At 40.3% G+C, this 17414-nt stretch overlaps 1 protein-coding gene and 1 non-coding gene across 3 annotated transcripts in view; both read left to right on the top strand.

Moving 5' to 3' along the window:
- The window catches only part of GPHN (gephyrin), a 539761-nt gene that overhangs the window by 420183 nt on the left and 102164 nt on the right, over positions 1–17414 (top strand). The gene's annotated exons all lie outside the window — the stretch shown is intronic.
- LOC133751749 (U6 spliceosomal RNA) lies at positions 9344–9452 on the top strand. The gene has a single exon (XR_009864847.1). It is a non-coding gene; the product is annotated as a U6 spliceosomal RNA (small nuclear RNA).

The raw sequence follows: 17414 nt of genomic DNA, 5'->3' as shown, positions 1-17414 counted from the left end.
GTCCTTGGGCCCCTGCACCCCTGTGGGAGACCAGAAGAAGCTCCAGGCTCCTGGCTTCTGATTGGTACAGCTCCAGCTGTTGCAGCCATTTGGGGAGTGAACCAACGGACAGACCTTTCTCTTTGTTTCTCCCTCTCACTGCCTGTAACTCTACCTCTCAAATAAATAAATAAAATCTAAAAAAAAAGTACTGTGGGGCCAGAGCTGTGGGTCAGAAAATTACCCTGCATTTGACAGCAGCATCCCATATCGGGTTACTGATTCAAATCCTTTATGTTCTGTTTCTCAGCTTCATGCTTTTGTGCCTTGGAAGGCAACAGAAGATGGCCCATGTGTTTGGGCTCATCCCCCTTGTGGGAGACCAGAATGGGGTTCCTGTCTCCTGACTGACACCAGACCTGGCTGTTGCCGCCATTTGGAGAGTGAGCCAGCTCTCCCTGCCTCCGCCCCCTCCCCCCGTGTCACTTTTATCTTTCAGATAAATAAGGTTTTTTTCAAAGTACAATCTTCAAGTGCTTTAAGATTTTTTAGTTTTTCCATTCTTTTGAGGCATCTCATATTTTCACATTTTCAATATACATATCTTATTTTGTATCGTTTATTTAGCAATCTTTTTTTCTGATTAATTTATTTGAAAGGCAGAGACAGATTAGATCTTTCATCCACTGGTTCATTTCCCAAATGCCTGCAACAGCCAGGGCTGGACCAGGTCCAATCCAGGAGCCCAGAACTCAGTGTGGATCTTGTTGGTGGGTGGCAGGGACCCAAGTTCCTGCATCATCACTGCTGCCTCCCAGAATGCCATTAGCAGGAATCTGGAATTAGAAGCAGAGTTGGGACTGGAACTCAGCACTCTGATATGGGATGTGGACATCCCAACTGACATCTTAACTGCTGCCCCACATGTTTGTTTTGAAATGTCATAGTCTGGGGGCCGGTGCTGTGGCGCAGTGGGTTAACACCCTGGCCTGCATTGCCGGCATCCTATATGGGCGCCAGTTCAAGTCCTGGCTGCTCCACTTCCGATCCAGCTCTCCGCTATGGTCTGGGAAAGCAGTAGAAGATGGCCCAAGTGCTTGGGCCCCTGCACCCATGTGTGAAACCTGGAGGAAGCTCCTGGCTCCTGTCTTCGGATTGGCACAGCTCCAGCCATTGCAACCGATTGGGGAGTGAACCAGCAGATAGAAGACCTCTCTCTCTGCCTCTTTTTCTCTTTCTGTATAACTCTGACTTTCAAATAAATAAACAAATATTTTTTAAAAAGTCATAGTCTGTATTAATAGCATTAAATTAGGATTCAGAAATTAAGCTATGGAAAAAAATTGAGTTAAAATTGAAAGAAAATAGAAAATGTCTGAGGAAGAATAGCATCAAGATACCCTATTCCTGAGGGCCAGAGCTGTGGTTCAGTGGGTTAAAATCCCAGCCTACAGTGCCAGCAACCTATATGGACACTGTTCGAGTCCTGGCTGCTCCACTTCCAATACCCAGCTCCCTGCTAATGTGCCTTGGAAAGCAGCAGAGGATGGCCCAAGTGCTTGGGCCCCTGTACCCACTTGGGATACCCAGAAGAAGCTCCTGGCTCCTGGTTTTGGCTTGGCTCAGTCCTGGCTGTTGTGGTCATTTGAAGAGTGAAGTAGTGGATGGAAGATCTCTCTATGTAACTCTGCCTTTAAAAAAATAAATAAAACTTTAAAAGGGAAAATAAAATACTCTATCCTGTAGTGATGAAACTTCTGAGACAGGACTCAGAATTTTATAAATGGTAACTTCTTGTCTATTTGCAATGCTATAAAGATTAGGTAGAATCGTAAAAGCTAATGCAAATGAAAAGAGACAAACAAGCGTCAGTAAAGAATTTTCCAGTACTAGCAGTGAAAATTTGGCAATCACTTTTTAAGTTTTAACTTATTAGCTTTTATTAGAGCATGCACTGCTGCAGCAGTTACCTTTTTGACTGATTTCTCAAGTAAAGACTTTGTGGCTTCTGGAAGGCTTTTGGCACCAAATCCTGACCAACAGATTAACACCTTGGACATAAGTCCATTTGACACGCTAATCATTTGACCTGTGTATGGAATGACTTCCATCACTAAGTACAAAAGAGAAAGAGCATTTTCTCTCAATTAAAGCATTTTCTTTGACCTTATGGACATTTTAGATATTTTTAAAAATATATTTCTCCTAAGAAATGCCATCTTTCATTTTGATTAAATACTTTGATTATTATATAGTTATTATTTTTCAAGCTTATTAATTTATACATATAATTGAATATGTGTAACACAGATATAGTAAACCCCAATCTGGGGCCAGTGTTGTGCCACAGTGTGTTAAGCCACCGACTGCAGTGCCAGCATTCCATGTGAGTGCTGGTTTGAGTCCCAACTGCTCCATTTCCAATTCAGCTCCCTGCTAATGTACCTGGGAAGGCAACGGAATATGGTTCAAGTGCTTGGGCCACTCACTGCTGCCCAGGTGGACTTCACAACTGGAGTTACAGGCTCCTGGCTTCAGCCTGGCCTAACGCTGGGAGTTGCAGAGCATTTGGGAAGTGAATCAGTGGATGGAAGATCTCTCTCTTTCTCTCTGTCTCTCTCTCTCTTTTTCTGTAATTCTGCCTTTCAAATAAGTACTTAAGAACTAATTCTCAGAACATTAAAGCCTTACCTTAGAATTTAATTATGTTTTAGAATCATCACTGCCTTAATGTTCAAACATCTAAAGCCCTCTAGGTGAAGGAGAAATGCATGTTCATTCATGGCTTTTTGTAAATAAAAATGTAGTGATTCATCTATGGTTTAAAAATGTTTTGTTTGTTAATTCAGCCAATCTGCTATTTACAGAAAAATGGTTCTTTGTGGACAAGAACTGAATTATCCTAATATTATTTGTAAAACCAGAAATTCAATGATTAAAGAGAAGTTAGTATTCTAAAAAAAACAAAACTAACTCATTACCAATTCTATTGTATGTTTTTGTATTATTAAATCCTGACAATTTTTTTCTGATAATCATAGTCTTTGTAATTACTCCAGATTCTATAGTCCTGCATAAAACTTGATTTATTTTAGGACACTAGAGCTATAGTTGTTCCCCTTACTCATCACTTTGGAGTATAATGAGCCACCTTAGTTGGAAAAATACAAATGTACAACACAATGACTATTTGAATGATGTATTTTAAAGGTATAGGAATTTTATTGCATTAGTCCATAAACTTGACTTTTGGAATAACTACAGATTAATTCATGTGCTGGTTTTCACTGAAGAAGAATGCACATGCATTCAATGCCTATAAATCATATTTAACTTTAGAAATAATTCCCTGTCTTAATTTCCCTCAGAAGTGTGTTCACTGTAGCCATTTGAATCTGAAATATTCTTTCTAAAGATATGTTTAGGCTACTTAACTCAACTTTATAATACTAGCACTCCAACTATTAGAGGATTTGTTAAACACTATTATCATATGGGAAGCTGAATTATTAGGGTGCCAATCACAACCTGAAAAGTCTACCCTTTCTGACTCACCACTCTGCCACCTTTATATTACAAGTAAGCGAACTGCACAAATCAGTGGACCAGCCAGTCTTTTCTGCTTCCTTCACATTAGCCTCTTTTTTTTTCTCCAGAAACCTTTTATTTAAGGTGTACAAAGTTCTTCCCACCATACCCACACTCTCACCCTTCTTCTTCCTACCTCTCCTATTCCCATTCTTATTTTTCACTGATTTATTTTCAATTAATTTTATACACATAAAATTTACTAAGTAAAGAGTTCAACAAATGGTGAAGGAAAAAAACTGTTCATCAACAGTTGAGACAGGGACTGTTCAAAGTCATCGCATCTCAAAGTTATCAATTTTACTTTCATAGATTACCTTTTAGGTGCTCTATTAGTTACTAGAGATCAGGGAGAACATATGGTATTTGTCCTTTTGGGACTGGCTTATTTCACTAAGTATGATGTTTTCCAGTTTCATCCGTTTTGTTGCAAACAATAGGATTTAATTTTTTTTTGTACCATTTTGTAGTATTTCATGGTATACATATCCCATAATTTCTTTATCCAGTCTTCAGTTGATAAGATTTTTGGGTTGATTCCGTATCTTAGCTATTGTGAATTGAGCTGCAATAAACATGGGGGTACAGATAACTCTTTCATATGCTGATTTCCTTTTCCTTGGGTAAATTCCCAGGGGTGGGATGGCTGGGTCATATGGTAGGTCTGTATTCAGATTTCTGAGGTATCTCCATACTGTCTTCCACAGAGGCTGTACCAGTTTACATTCCCTCCAACATTAGATTAGGGTACCTTTTTCCCCCACGTCCTTACCAACATTTGTTGTTTGTTGATTTCTATATGAAAGCCATTCTCACAGGGATGAAGTGAAACCTTATTGTGATTTTGATTTGCATTTCCCTGATGGATAGTGATCCTGAGCATTTTTTCATGCGTTTGTTAGCCATTTGGATTTCCTCTTTTGAAAAATGCCTGTTTAAGTCCTTTGCCCAACTCTTAACTGGGTTGTTTGTTTTGTTGTGGTTTTCTTGAACTCTTTATATATTCTGACATAAACCTCTTGAAATCACTTAATTGTCTATATGACCCAGTGTCCCTAATGATAGATAGCCCTGCAATTAAGATTTCTAACACTACAGAATGAAGAAAGAAGCAAGTATATTGTATGATCTTCATCTTCATCAAATTGAAGCCATTATTTAGAACTTATAGATTACAGTGTGTGGAGGAAAGTAGAACAGAATAGATATTAGCTCCTCAATTCTGAAAGCAGGACTGTAACTTCTTGGCACACAACGTAACTCTCAACACAATAAAATGCTCACTGCAGCCTGTAAAAAGCTACCAACTCCCACCACCAAATGTTCCTAAGCAAGCATATTAGTTATACAAATTACATATTGGGAAAACCACCTTTTGCTTATTTTAAATGGGGTTCTCATTAGAATGAGGCAGCTGGGGAAAAGGAATTTTGTTCATGTTTTCCTGAAAATAAATCTTACATTACGTCATTTGGTTTCCACTGCTTCAGCTATTTACTGTTGTTTCTCTACCAAGTGTTAAACCTAAAACAGTCATTGTATCCAGGTGAGAAGTTACTGCTGCCTGGCTCCTATCTAAGATTGGAACCTAAGGCTACCTTTCTAAAAATCATATGAGGGCAGGCATTTGGCACAGCAGTTAACATGCCACTTGGGACACCCACATCCCATATTGGAAAGTCTGGATTTGAGTCCCAGCTCTGATCCCAATTCCAGCCTCCTGCTAATACATACCCTGGGAGGCAGCGGGTGTTGGTTTAAGTACTTGGGTTCCTGTCATCCATGTGGGAGACTTGCTGGGGGCTGCTGGCTTATAACAAAGTCATTAAGAGCTTTAAATACATTTGGATAAGAAAACCATGAGCAAAAAACCCAGATAAATTTATAGAACTTGATGTTAGAGTCCCCTGGTCCCACTCTCAGTGCTAATTTCTCTATTATTTAAGGTTCAATCAGGGAACAGAATTGCTATGAAGAGATTCTCTCTCTCTCTCTCTCTCTCTCTCTCTCTCTCTCTCTCTCTCCCTCTCTCTCTCATAATAATAATAATAATAATAATAATAATAATAAAATGAATAAGTATTATGAAAGCATATGTGCCAAATTTATTCAACACTAATACTTGGGCTGCTATAGGCAAAGGGAAGGAATGATTTAACATCTATGCAGGTATCCATATGCATGCATGAGACACTCCCATGTGATGAAATAATTTGTAGTACTACTGTATCCTTTTTGATATTCCCATAGGGATCCATCTGATCAGCCAGTAAGTACAATATAATATTGACTGCATGGAGAAGGTATCCAACTCTTTAGTCCCAAACTCTATTGAGAGATTTGGGTATGTTTGCTTGTGCAACAGAGTTATATCCAACATTTATTCCTTCAGTTCTTTTGTATCTGTGCCAACTGGGATCCCTTATGATTTTCCACTTGATCACACATTTCTCTGCAAAATTTTTCTCTTCCCTCAGTCTTTTAGATCAAAACTTGATACAGTGCATGCTTCTCACTTTTAAGAGACAAACTCTACTGGAAAGTGAACTTGATACCAATGCAGAACTAGGACAGGTATTCATCCTAACAGCTAAGACACTTGTATCTCCCATGATAGTTCCTTGGTTTAATTCCTGGCCCCTGATTCCAGCTTCTTGCCAGCCTAGACCCTTAGATGCAGCTGTGATGGCTTGAGTGCTTGGGTCCCTGCCACGCATATGGAAGACCTAGACTACATTCCTGGCTTTAGCCTGCCCCAGCCATCGTAGGCAGTTGGGGAATAAACTGGCAAATAAGCACTTTCTCTCTCTCTCTCTCTCTCAAGTACACAGATAAAATAAAAGGCAAGGAAAATCCAGTAGGGATCTAGTAACAGGTCCTATATTTAGCATTAGTTGAAAATAAGAAACTCAACAGTTACATATATTGTTAAATTTATATTAATAATCTTAACTAAGTATAAAGCATCTTTCTTTCTAGATGAATTTTTTTTTCTTTTTCCATGATGTTTGAAGAAGGTCTTTAAAAACCAGATGGTATGTGTGTTACAATTATGACTTTTCTAAATACAAATGTATGTTGAGATGATTTTTTAATCTTTTTCATTTAATAAAAAATTTTGTCAAAAGTCATTAATTGGGCTGGCGCCATGGCTTAACAGGCTAATCCTCCGCCTTGCGGCACCGGCACACCGGGTTCTAGTCCCGGTTGGGATGCCGGATTCTATCCCGGTTGCCCCTCTTCCAGGCCAGCTCTCTGCTGTGGCCCGGGAAGGCAGTGGAGGATGGCCCAGGTCCTTGGGCCCTGCACCCATATGGGAGACCAGGAAAAGCACCTGGCTCCTGGCTTCGGATCAGCGCGATGCGCCAGCTGCAGCAGCCATTGGAGGGTGAACCAACAGCAAAAAGGAAGACCTTTCTCTCTGTCTCTCTCTCTCACTATCCACTCTGCCTGTCAAAAAAAAAAAAAAAAGTCATTAATTGGGGCTGGCACTGTGGCATAATGGGTAAAGCCACCACCGCCTGCAGTGCCAGCATCCCATATGGGCACTGGTTCAAGTCTCGGCTGCCTACTTCAAATCCAGCTCTCTGCTATAGCCTGGGAAAGCACTAGAAGATGGTTCAAGTGCTTGGGCCCCTGCACCCATGTGGGAGACCCATAAGAAGCTCCTGGCTCCTGCCTTCGGATCGGTGGCTCTGGCCTTTGCAGCCAATCAGGGAGTGAACTAGCAGATGGAAGACCTCTCTCTGCCTCTCTCTCTCTGTGTAACTCTTTCAAATACATAAATAAATCTTTTATTCAAAAAAGTTATTCATTCATTTACAGTACACAGTTCAAGGGGTTTTAGTATGTTCACAGATATGTACAAAATCACCACAATCAATTCTACAATATTTTCCTCAGCTTACAAAAAACTTCCGTCTTTCATCTGTCATCCTCTTGTCCTCTCACCACCCCCTATCCAGCCCTAAATAACCACTGGTGTGCTTTGCTTATTCTGAATTATTCATGTAATTGGGATCTTATAATATTTGGTCTTTTGTGAAGTGCATCCTCTGCTTAGCATAATATTTCATCCATGTTGTAGCATATATCAGTATTTCATCCCTTTTTTTTAAAAATTGTGGCTTAAAAAAAACATGTACCATAAAACTTCCCATCTTAACCATTTTTAAGTATGCCATCAGTAATGGCAAGTGTATTCACATTGCCGCGAAACAGATCTCCAGAAGCATTTCATCTTGCAAATCCAAAACTCGGTCTCATTAAAGAGCTCCCCTTTTACCTCTAGTCCCAGCACATGGTAACCACCATTTTTTCTGTTCCTATTAATTTGACTACTTAAGATACCTTATGTAAGTGGAATCATGAAGAATTTGTCTTTCTACTTATTTTACTTAACATATCTTCAAGTTTCATCCTGTTGTAGCATGTAACAGGATTTCCATCCTTTTTAAGGCCAAATAATATTCCAGTGTTTGCATATGACACATTTTTTTTTATCTGTTTAATTCATGGGTGGATATTTGAGTTGCTTTTACCTCTCAGTTTTTGTGAATATTGCTTCTGTGAACCTAGGTGTACAAATATTTCTTCAAGATCTATAGTAGTCAGCCTAATGGCTATAAGGTGATATCGCATTGTGGATTTGATTTCCAATGCTCTGAAGATTTTTGATGTTGAACATTTTCTCATATCCTTGCTATTTGTATATCATCTTTGGAGAACATTTGTTCAAATTCTTTTCCCATTTAAAAAATTTTATGGCTGGCGCCATGATGCAGTAGGTTAATCTTCCACCTGTGGCGCCGGCATCCCATATGGGCACCCGGTTCTAGTCCAAGTTGCTCCACTTCCAGTCCAGCTCTCTGCTGTGGCCTGGGAGGGCAGTGGAGGATGGCCCAAGTGCTTGAGCCCTGCACCCACATGGGAGACCAAGAGGAAGCACCTGGCTCCTGACTTCAGATTGGCACAGCAGCGGCCATGGTGGCCATTTGGGGAGTGAACCAACAGAAGGAAGACCTTTCTCTCTGTCTCTCTCTCTCTCTCACTGTCTATAACTCTGTCAGATAAAAAAAAAATTATTTATTTGAGAGGCAAAGAGACAGAGAGAGCTCCCATTTGTGAGTTCACTTCTCACATGGCCTGCAGTGGCCAGGGAGCTGAAACCAGGAGCCAGGAATTCAATCTAGGTCTCCCACATGGGCAGAAGGAACCCAATTTCTTGAGCCATCACCACTGCCTCCTAGGGTCCACATTAGCAAGAAATTGGAATCAGAAGCCAGAGCCAGGGATTAAAACCAGGTACTTTGATTTGGGATGTGGGCATTCCAATCAGCACTTAACCAAATACCGTTGCCCAGTTTTTAATTGGGCAAAACAAACACTCACCTTCTTTGCCCACATACTTTGCCCAGAGGTAGAGCGCAACTGTTAGTGATTAACGGCAAAATAGCCTTCTTCATTTTATGTTCTCTTTGGTTGCAATTTGTTGGTTTTATAGAAAAGACCATTTTCTCTGCATACCAAATATTTTTCTCTTTACTTGTAATCATGAATTACATTGACTCAGTCATTCAACAAACATTTATTCAGCACCTTTTTTGTAATGTGCCAAATACTGTGCTTCATACTATATATACAAAGATAAATAATACATGCCATGACAAGGAATTCACAGTTTGAATAATAAGTCAATAAACTTTCACAACCAAATACAGTGTGAAAATATATAATAAGAGATACAAACGTTATGAAGATATTAAGACTAAATGTAGTGCTTGCTTTGGCAGCACATATTACTGAAATTAGAACAATACTGAGACAATGAATTTGATCCCTGAAAAAAAGATGGCACACAAATTCATGAAGCATACCAAATTATTTTTAAATACCAGATGAAAGGATTTGAATGTTTTCAACATAAATAAAATTGTTTAATGAGCTATTTTTACCCTGATTGTACGTTAACAGTGTGCACACGTATCAGAACATCAATGGTATACAGCCATGAATTTGTACAATTTTCTGTGTCAGCTAAAATGTTTTTAATTTTTTTTTGAAAATGTTTAATATTTATTTATTTTGTTATCTTTTATTTATTGAATATAAATTTCCAAAGTACAGCTTATGGATTACAATGGCTTCCCTCCCCCATAACTTCCCTCCCACCTGCAACCCTCCCCTTTCCCACTCGCTCTCCCCTTCCATTCACATCAAGATTCATTTTCGGCCGGCGCCGTGGCTTAACAGGCTAATCCTCCACCTCGCGGCGCCGGCACACTGGGTTCTAGTCCCAGTTGGGGCGCCGGATTCTGTCCCGGTTGCCCCTCTTCCAGGCCAGCTCTCTGCTATGGCCCGGGAAGGCAGTGGAGGATGGCCCAAGTGCTTGGGCCCTGCACCCGCATGGGAGACCAGGAGAAGCGCCTGGCTCCTGGCTTCGGATCAGCGCAATGTGCCGGCCGCAGCGGCCATTGGAGGGTGAACCAACGGCAAAAAGGAAGACCTTTCTCTCTCTCTCTCTCTCTCACTATCCACTCTGCCTGTCAAAAAAAAAAAAAAAAAAGATTCATTTTCAATTCTCTTTATATACAGAAAATCAGTTTAGTATATATAAAGATTTCAACAGTTTGCCCTCACATAGCAACACAAAGTGAAAAAATACTGTTGGAGTACTAGTTATAGCATTAAATAACAGTGTACGGCACATTAATGACAGAGATCCTACATGATATTTTTTTTAAAAAAATTAATTTTCTATGTAATTTCCAATTTAACACCAAGTTTTTTTTTCATTTTCAATTATCTTTATATACAGAAGATCAATTCAGTATATACTAAGTAAAGATTTCATCAGTTTGCACCCACACATAAACACAGAGTGTAAAAATACTGTTTCAGTACTAGCTATAGCATTAATTCACATTGGACAACCCATTAAGGACAGATCCCACATGGGACGTAAGTACACAGTGACTCTTGATGTTGATTTAACAATTTAACACTCTTGTTTATGGCGTCAGTAATCTCCCTAGGCTCTAGTCATGAGTTGCCAAGGCTATGGAAGCCTTTAGGGTTCGCCAACTTCGATCTTATTCCAACAGGGTCATAGTCAAAGTGGAAGTTCTCTCCTCCCTTCAGAGAAAAGTACCTCCTACCTTGATGGCCCCATTCTTTCCACTGGGATCACACTCGCTGAGATCCTTCATTTAGGTCTTCTTCTTTTTTTTTTTTACCCCAGAGTGTCTTGGCTTTCCATGCCTAAAATACTCTCATAGGCTCTTCAGCCAGATCCAAATGCCTTAAGGGCTGATTCTGAGGCCAGAGTGCTATTTAGGACATCTGCCATTCTATGAGTCTGCTGTGTCTCCCGCTTCCCATGTTGGATCCTTCTCTCCCTTTTTGGTTTTATCAGTTAGTATTAGCAGACATTAGTCTTGTTTGTGTGATCCCTTTGACTCTTAGACCTATCAGTGTGATCAATTGTGAACTGAAATTGATCAGCTGACTAATGAGATGGCATTGGTACATGCCACCTTGATGGGATTGTATTGGAATCCCCTGGCACGTTTCTAACTCCATCATTTGGGGCAAGTCCGAGTGAGCATGTCCCCAATTGTACATCTCCTCCCTCTCTTTTTCTCATTCTTATATTTAACCAGGATCACTTTTCAGTTAAAAAATGTGGTTTTTTAATAAACAAATCTTTTTTTTTGGCAGGCAGAGTGGATAGTGAGAGAGAGAGAGAGACAGAGAGAAAGGTCTTCCTTTTTGCCATTGGTTCACCCTCCAATGACCACCGCGCTGATCCCAAGGCAGGAGCCAGGTGCTTCTCCTGGTCTCCCATGCGGGTGCAGGGCCCAAGCACTTGGGCTATCCTCCACTGCCTTCCCAGGCCATAGCAGAGAGCTGGCCTGGAAGAGGGGCAACCGGGACAGAATCCGGCGCCGCAAGGCGGAGGATTAGCCTGTGAAGCCACGACGCTGGCCAAAAATGTTTTTAATTAAAAAAAAAAAAAAAAGAGTAAATGTAGTCCCTCCAAACCATTCTTTATTCATATCTTGTCACTAGGAACGTTCTTAAAAAACAGACTTAAACTCTGTTGGCAAGTTAACTTGAAGTCATTAGTCTGCTTAAAGTCCCTTACTGGGGTCAGTGTTGTGGTGCGGCAGATTAAGCTGCTGTTTGGAAATCCTGCATCCCATATGGGAGTGCCCAATGAAGTGCTGACTACTCCATTTTGATCCAGTTTCCCACTAATGTGCCTGGAGGGCAGCTGTTGACGGCCCAAGGGCTTGGTTCCTTGCCACCTATGTTGGAGATGCAGATGGAGTTCCTAGCTCCTGGCTTCAGCCTGGCCTAACCCCATATGTTGGGTAATGAGCTCCATGATAAGATATCCATCTCTCCCTCTCTTTCTCTGTCATTCTACCTTTCAAATAAATAAATAAATCTTTATTTGAAAAAATAAAAGCCCCTCATTGAATTTCTACTTTTGCAGAATTGAGTTTAAACTCCTGTGTCCTGTTTCATTTATCTAAAATGCTCTCTCCTTTCCTTCCTGGTTCTCAATTATCCTTTGAAACTCAGCTCAGGCATCATCTCATCAGGAAACATTCTTAGTGCGCCATAAATTCTTCGTTAGGTAGTTTCTGTATGTCTCCCATTTCACCCTGTGAATATTTCTGTCATTGCCCATACAATACTGTCTTGTCATCACTTCTTTGTTTATCCATCTTCCCCTTCCTAACATGTGCTATACATGTGAGTTCCTTGAGCATGTCACCTAGGTACTAGTGGTATTTTTGTCCCCAGTGTCTAGCATTATAGTACATTCCCAACAGGTGATGAACTGCTGAATAAATTAGTGAACTAATTTACTTTGGTAAGAAACAGAAGACTGAAGAGATGACATCGGAACTGTATCTGCAAAGTTACATGAGATTTTCCAGAAGAAAAAGGAACAGAAAAATGTTGGGACCAGTGCAGCGGCATAGTAAATAAAGCCGCAGCCTGCATGCCAGCATACCATATGGGCGCCTGTTCAAGTTCCAGCTACTCCACTTCTTATCCAGCTCCCTGCTAACGTGCCTGAGAAAGCAGTGGAAGATGGCCCAAGTGCTTGGGCTCCTACTCTCGTGGGAGACCCAGGGGAAGCTGGCTCTGGCTTCTGCCTGGCCCAGCTCCAGCCATTACAGCCATTTGGGAAATAAAGTAATCAACTGAAGATCTCTCTCTCCTCTCCTCCTCCCCCACTCTGTCTCTGTAACTCTGCCTTTCAAGTAAATAAATAAATCTTAAAAAAAAAAAGGAAAAAGAAAAATGCCCTTCCTATTCAAAGGAATGCCCTTCCTACTCTGCATCACCTGCAAATGCACAGAGACAAGTAAAAGCCCAGCACGTTTAGGATGTAGCAAATCATACTTTGTGTCAGAAACTGGACATTTGTCAGAAATAAAGATCAATTTCAATATAAATATTTCATGTGTTATGCTAGACACGTCTTAAACTAGCAGTGCAGAATTCTTATGATAGAATATGATTTTTTATTTTGTGGACTAATGAAGTTTGGATTGCTTATATCATATAAATCACTCCGTTATTCCTTGCCATACACACATTTCCTTCACTCCAAAGTTATTGAGATTTCTCAAAAATTTGAGGGCTGTTTATGTATATGTTAGGATAGGAGATACTTACTATTGCAAACTGCTAGAACAAAGTTTTTACTTTATTTTCCATAATCAAATTTTATAAAATTATGAGTGAGTAGATTCTATGGAGAATATTCCAGAATGGAATTATACAATAAGATGTAACTCAGGCATTAAAAGGAGAAATTGTCAACTTTTCTCTAAATTGACTATCATTGAGTTCTTAATCAACTTCCTTTTATTTCCATATGTCCAAATCTTGCAAAAACAAAAGATAATCATTATTCCTAGCCTCAGAGAATTATGGTAATGCATTCATTTACATTTTAAGCCACTCTGAGATTTACAGCTGTCTGTGTCAGTAGTCTTTCAGATTTGGCATACTAAGTGGTCAGCCTCTGTCTACTTGGAGTATGGAACTAAGGAGAGCCATACTGACCCCAGACTGTTTCTTTTGGGCTACTGAAAAGGAACTAATGTGGACAAATGACTGTATGCTACCATGGCTTATGGCCAACAATTCTTCCGAGGTTGTTTGTTAGTGTCGGTGGTGCTAACATAAAATTTATTGGTTTAACCATTTTTAAGAACACAGCTCATTAGTATTAAGTATATTTACATTGTTCCATCCATCTCCAGAATTTTCTCATCTTCCCAAACTGAAAACTCTGAAAAATTAAACTCTTAATTCCCATATCCCTCCTCCTCCCAGCCCTGGCAACCACCATTCTATTCACTGGCTCTATGATTTCACCTATTCTAGATGTTTCATGTAAGAGGATTTATACAGTGTTTGTCCTTTTGTGACTAGCTTATTTCACTTAGCATAATTTCTCCAAAGTTTGTCCATGTTGTAGCAGATATCAGAATTTCCTTCCTTTTAACTGTAGATAATATTCCTACATGTATATACCACATTTTGCCCTCCATTCATCTGTCAATAGGTGCTTGAGCTTCTTCCACAATTGACAGTTATTAATGATGCTGCTGTGAACATGATCATAGACAATAGACATATCTCTTCAAGACCTTGCTCTCAATTCTTTAGATCATGTACCCGTAAGTGGGACTGCTGGATCACATGCTGGTTCTATTTTTATTTTTTTTTAAATAACTTCCTGGGTTTTTTTTAATATAAGAGAAATAGAGAAAGATCATTATGTAGGAGAAATATGAATGGTTATAGTTGTTGCTCTTGTAGTGTGGCTTGAAATCTCTTAAAAGTCTGTGGGCAATCCTAGCAGTTAGCCTGACTGCTAGCAGGTGGCAGGAGGCCCAGGCACATTTCTCCCCATCTCCACCTTCTGCCAATCAGGTAAACTGCTCTCAGGTGTGGCCCAGGCCCTCCTGGAAAGCTACCTTCAAGCTGATTGGAGAGGCATATTGGCGCCAGTGTCAGTTCTGTCCTATAGTTAGTGTTCCCCTGAGTTAGTTACGCCCTTTCTCCCTGCCCTTTAGAAGTGTAGGTGGCTGTGAATAAAGTCAGACAGGTTTGCTGAAACTTGCCTCGGGTGCTCCTTTTGGGAAGGACACTGTCACCCTGCTCTCCCCGACAGTGTGACTTTGCAGTATGAATGGTTATAGTTGTTGCTCTTGTCGTGTGGCTTGAAATCTCATAAGATCTAGATTTTCTACCCTACCTTTACCTATCTATCCTGTTTAAACCTCTCATTCTTCATCTGTAAAAATGAACAAAATGTGGCTTTTGGGGGTTAAATTATATTGTAGAAGTAATATTACCTAGTAATTTATAAAATGTCAATAAACCTTTCCTAGATTAACAGAGCCAACTGCCAGAAGAACTGAGCTCTCCTGCTGTCTTTGGTGATTAACCACTATTAGTGAGTTCATCATAATCCCAAAATCATTCTCTGGGATCTTAGCTGCTATAGTTTCTGTTACATGATCGATATCCCTGGCCAGATTGGTTCGAAATAAGGAAGCACGCCATGAGTTTTATTTTGATCCTTGTCAAATGCCACAGGGCTCAGTACCATGGACTACCTTATAGCTTCAGGTTTATTGGGAAATTAATGGCCCTCTGGTCCCACACTTCCCCTGTCTTAAAATTCAGTCCAAAGCTCTGGGGTAGCTCCAGAATAGTTTCAGCCTCCTGGAAGAACCTGAATTAGAATCTGTAAATTCTCTCAATGCAAGTGTCCCTTCTCAATTGCAAAGGATCAATGATATCACTATTACTGTGGATCAGAGTACAAAATTTAAAATCTCTGGGTACTTACTTCTAAATCCTGGGATATAGAAAACAGGCCCTAGATGGCTAAAAGTCGAAGTCCAAAAATATAAATTCACTTATTCATCTCAGGAAACAATGAATTTCCTAAATTATACAAACACCTCTAATAAATCAACTCCTGTTATTTATCTTGATTTTTCTCTTCTCTTCCATTTTACATCTTCTATTTATTTTTCTTTTACTTCTTTTAAATTATTATAAAGACAGGTTCTTATCAGAGGAACAGCTCTTGAAACTTATTCTTGCTACCACTAGTTCAAATTCCTGAGCCAAAAGTGATAGTTACTCAGGTTAGTTTGAATATGCACTACGCAATAGGTTACTGGCACCTAGTACTGTCACTAAATCACTTAGGTTAATGAAGCCAGAATTAAAGGCTACAGTTCAAAGGGAATGATTCAGAGCTCCTTCCTTTTCTTTACCTTTCTTTTCTTTTTTAAGAAAATAAAAGCATTATGATTAAAAATACATGTGCTCATTGTGCAAAACTTGGAAATTTGTAGCAAAGGAGTAGCTACAAAATTTTGTAGCAAAAGTGTAGCAAAGGAAATAATAGTCATAGATAATTTTAACATTTTGAAATAAATGTTTTCTACTTTCATATTTCATATTTATCCTTTCCTTTTTTTTTTTTTTTTTGACAGGCAGAGTAGACAATGAGAGAGAGAGAGAGAGAGAGAGAGAGAGAAAGGTCTTCCTTTCCATTGGTTCACCCCCCCAAATGGCCGCTACAGTCGGCGTGCTGCGCCAACTCGAAGCCAGGAGCCAGGTGCTTCCTCCTGGTCTCCCATGCGGGTGCAGGGCCCAAGCACTTGGGCCATCCTCCACTGCACTCCCGGGCCACAGCAGAGAGCTGGACTAGAAGAGGAGCAACTGGGACAGAATCCGGAGCCCCGACCGGGACTAGAACCTGGGGTGCTGGCATTGCAGGTGGAGGATTAGCCTAGTGAGCCACGGCGCCGGCCCTGTTTTTAAAGTATTTATTTATTTATTCACTTGCTTGCTTATTAAAAGGCAGAGACAAGGAGAGAGAGATCTCCCAGCCACTAGTTCCTCCAGAGGCCTGCAACAGCTGAGACTGGCCAAGCCAAAACCAGAGGCCCAGAACTCAGTTTAGGTCTCCCATATGAGTAGAAGGGACCCAACATTTGAGCCTCACCTGCTGCCTACCAAGGTGCATATTAGCAGGAAGCTGGAATTGGAAGCAGAGTTAGTACTCAAACCTAAGCATTCCACATGGGATGCAGGTGTCCCAAGCAGCCTCTTAACTGCTGTGAAAAACAGCCCCCCCCCATCTTTTTCTATCAATTATACACATAAACCTTGATATAGTTATGATCATACATTGCATATCTGATTTTGCATGTTTTTAAAATAGATAAGAATTTTCCTATATCCATGAGTATTCTTCATAAATTATACTTTAGCCTGTGTAATAATTTATCACAGAAATAGATCATTATTTATTTAAAAACCCATATTTTCTACCTTTTGGTTTCATTGAATTTATCACTAATGTATACAACTCTGAATCAAACAGGTGGATAAAGATTTATCCATTTTCTTAAGATATATTTTTGTAAGTGAAATTACTGTGTCAGTGAATAGGAAAATGTTTAAGAATAGACTTCACTTTTAGGCCTGTGCCGCGGCTCACTAGGCTAATCCTCCGCCTGCAGCGCTGGTACTCCTGGTTCTAGTCCCAGTTGGGGCACCGGTTCTGTCCCAGTTGCTCCTCTTCCAGTCCAGCTCTCTGCTGTGGCCCGGAAGTGCAGTGGAGGATGGCCCAAGTGCTTGGGCCCTGCACCCATATGGGAGACCAGGAGGAAGCACCTGGCTCCTGGCTCCTGGCTTTGGATCGGTGCAGCGCGGCATGCCAACCATAGCGACCATTTGTGGGGTGAACCAACGGAAGGAAGACCTTTCTCTCTGTCTCTCTC

This window comes from Lepus europaeus, chromosome 22, assembly GCF_033115175.1.
Source record: "Lepus europaeus isolate LE1 chromosome 22, mLepTim1.pri, whole genome shotgun sequence".
Lineage (NCBI taxonomy): Eukaryota > Metazoa > Chordata > Mammalia > Lagomorpha > Leporidae > Lepus > Lepus europaeus.
The sequence above is the reverse complement of the archived record's forward strand: the minus strand, read 5'-3'. Positions and strand labels throughout refer to the sequence as shown.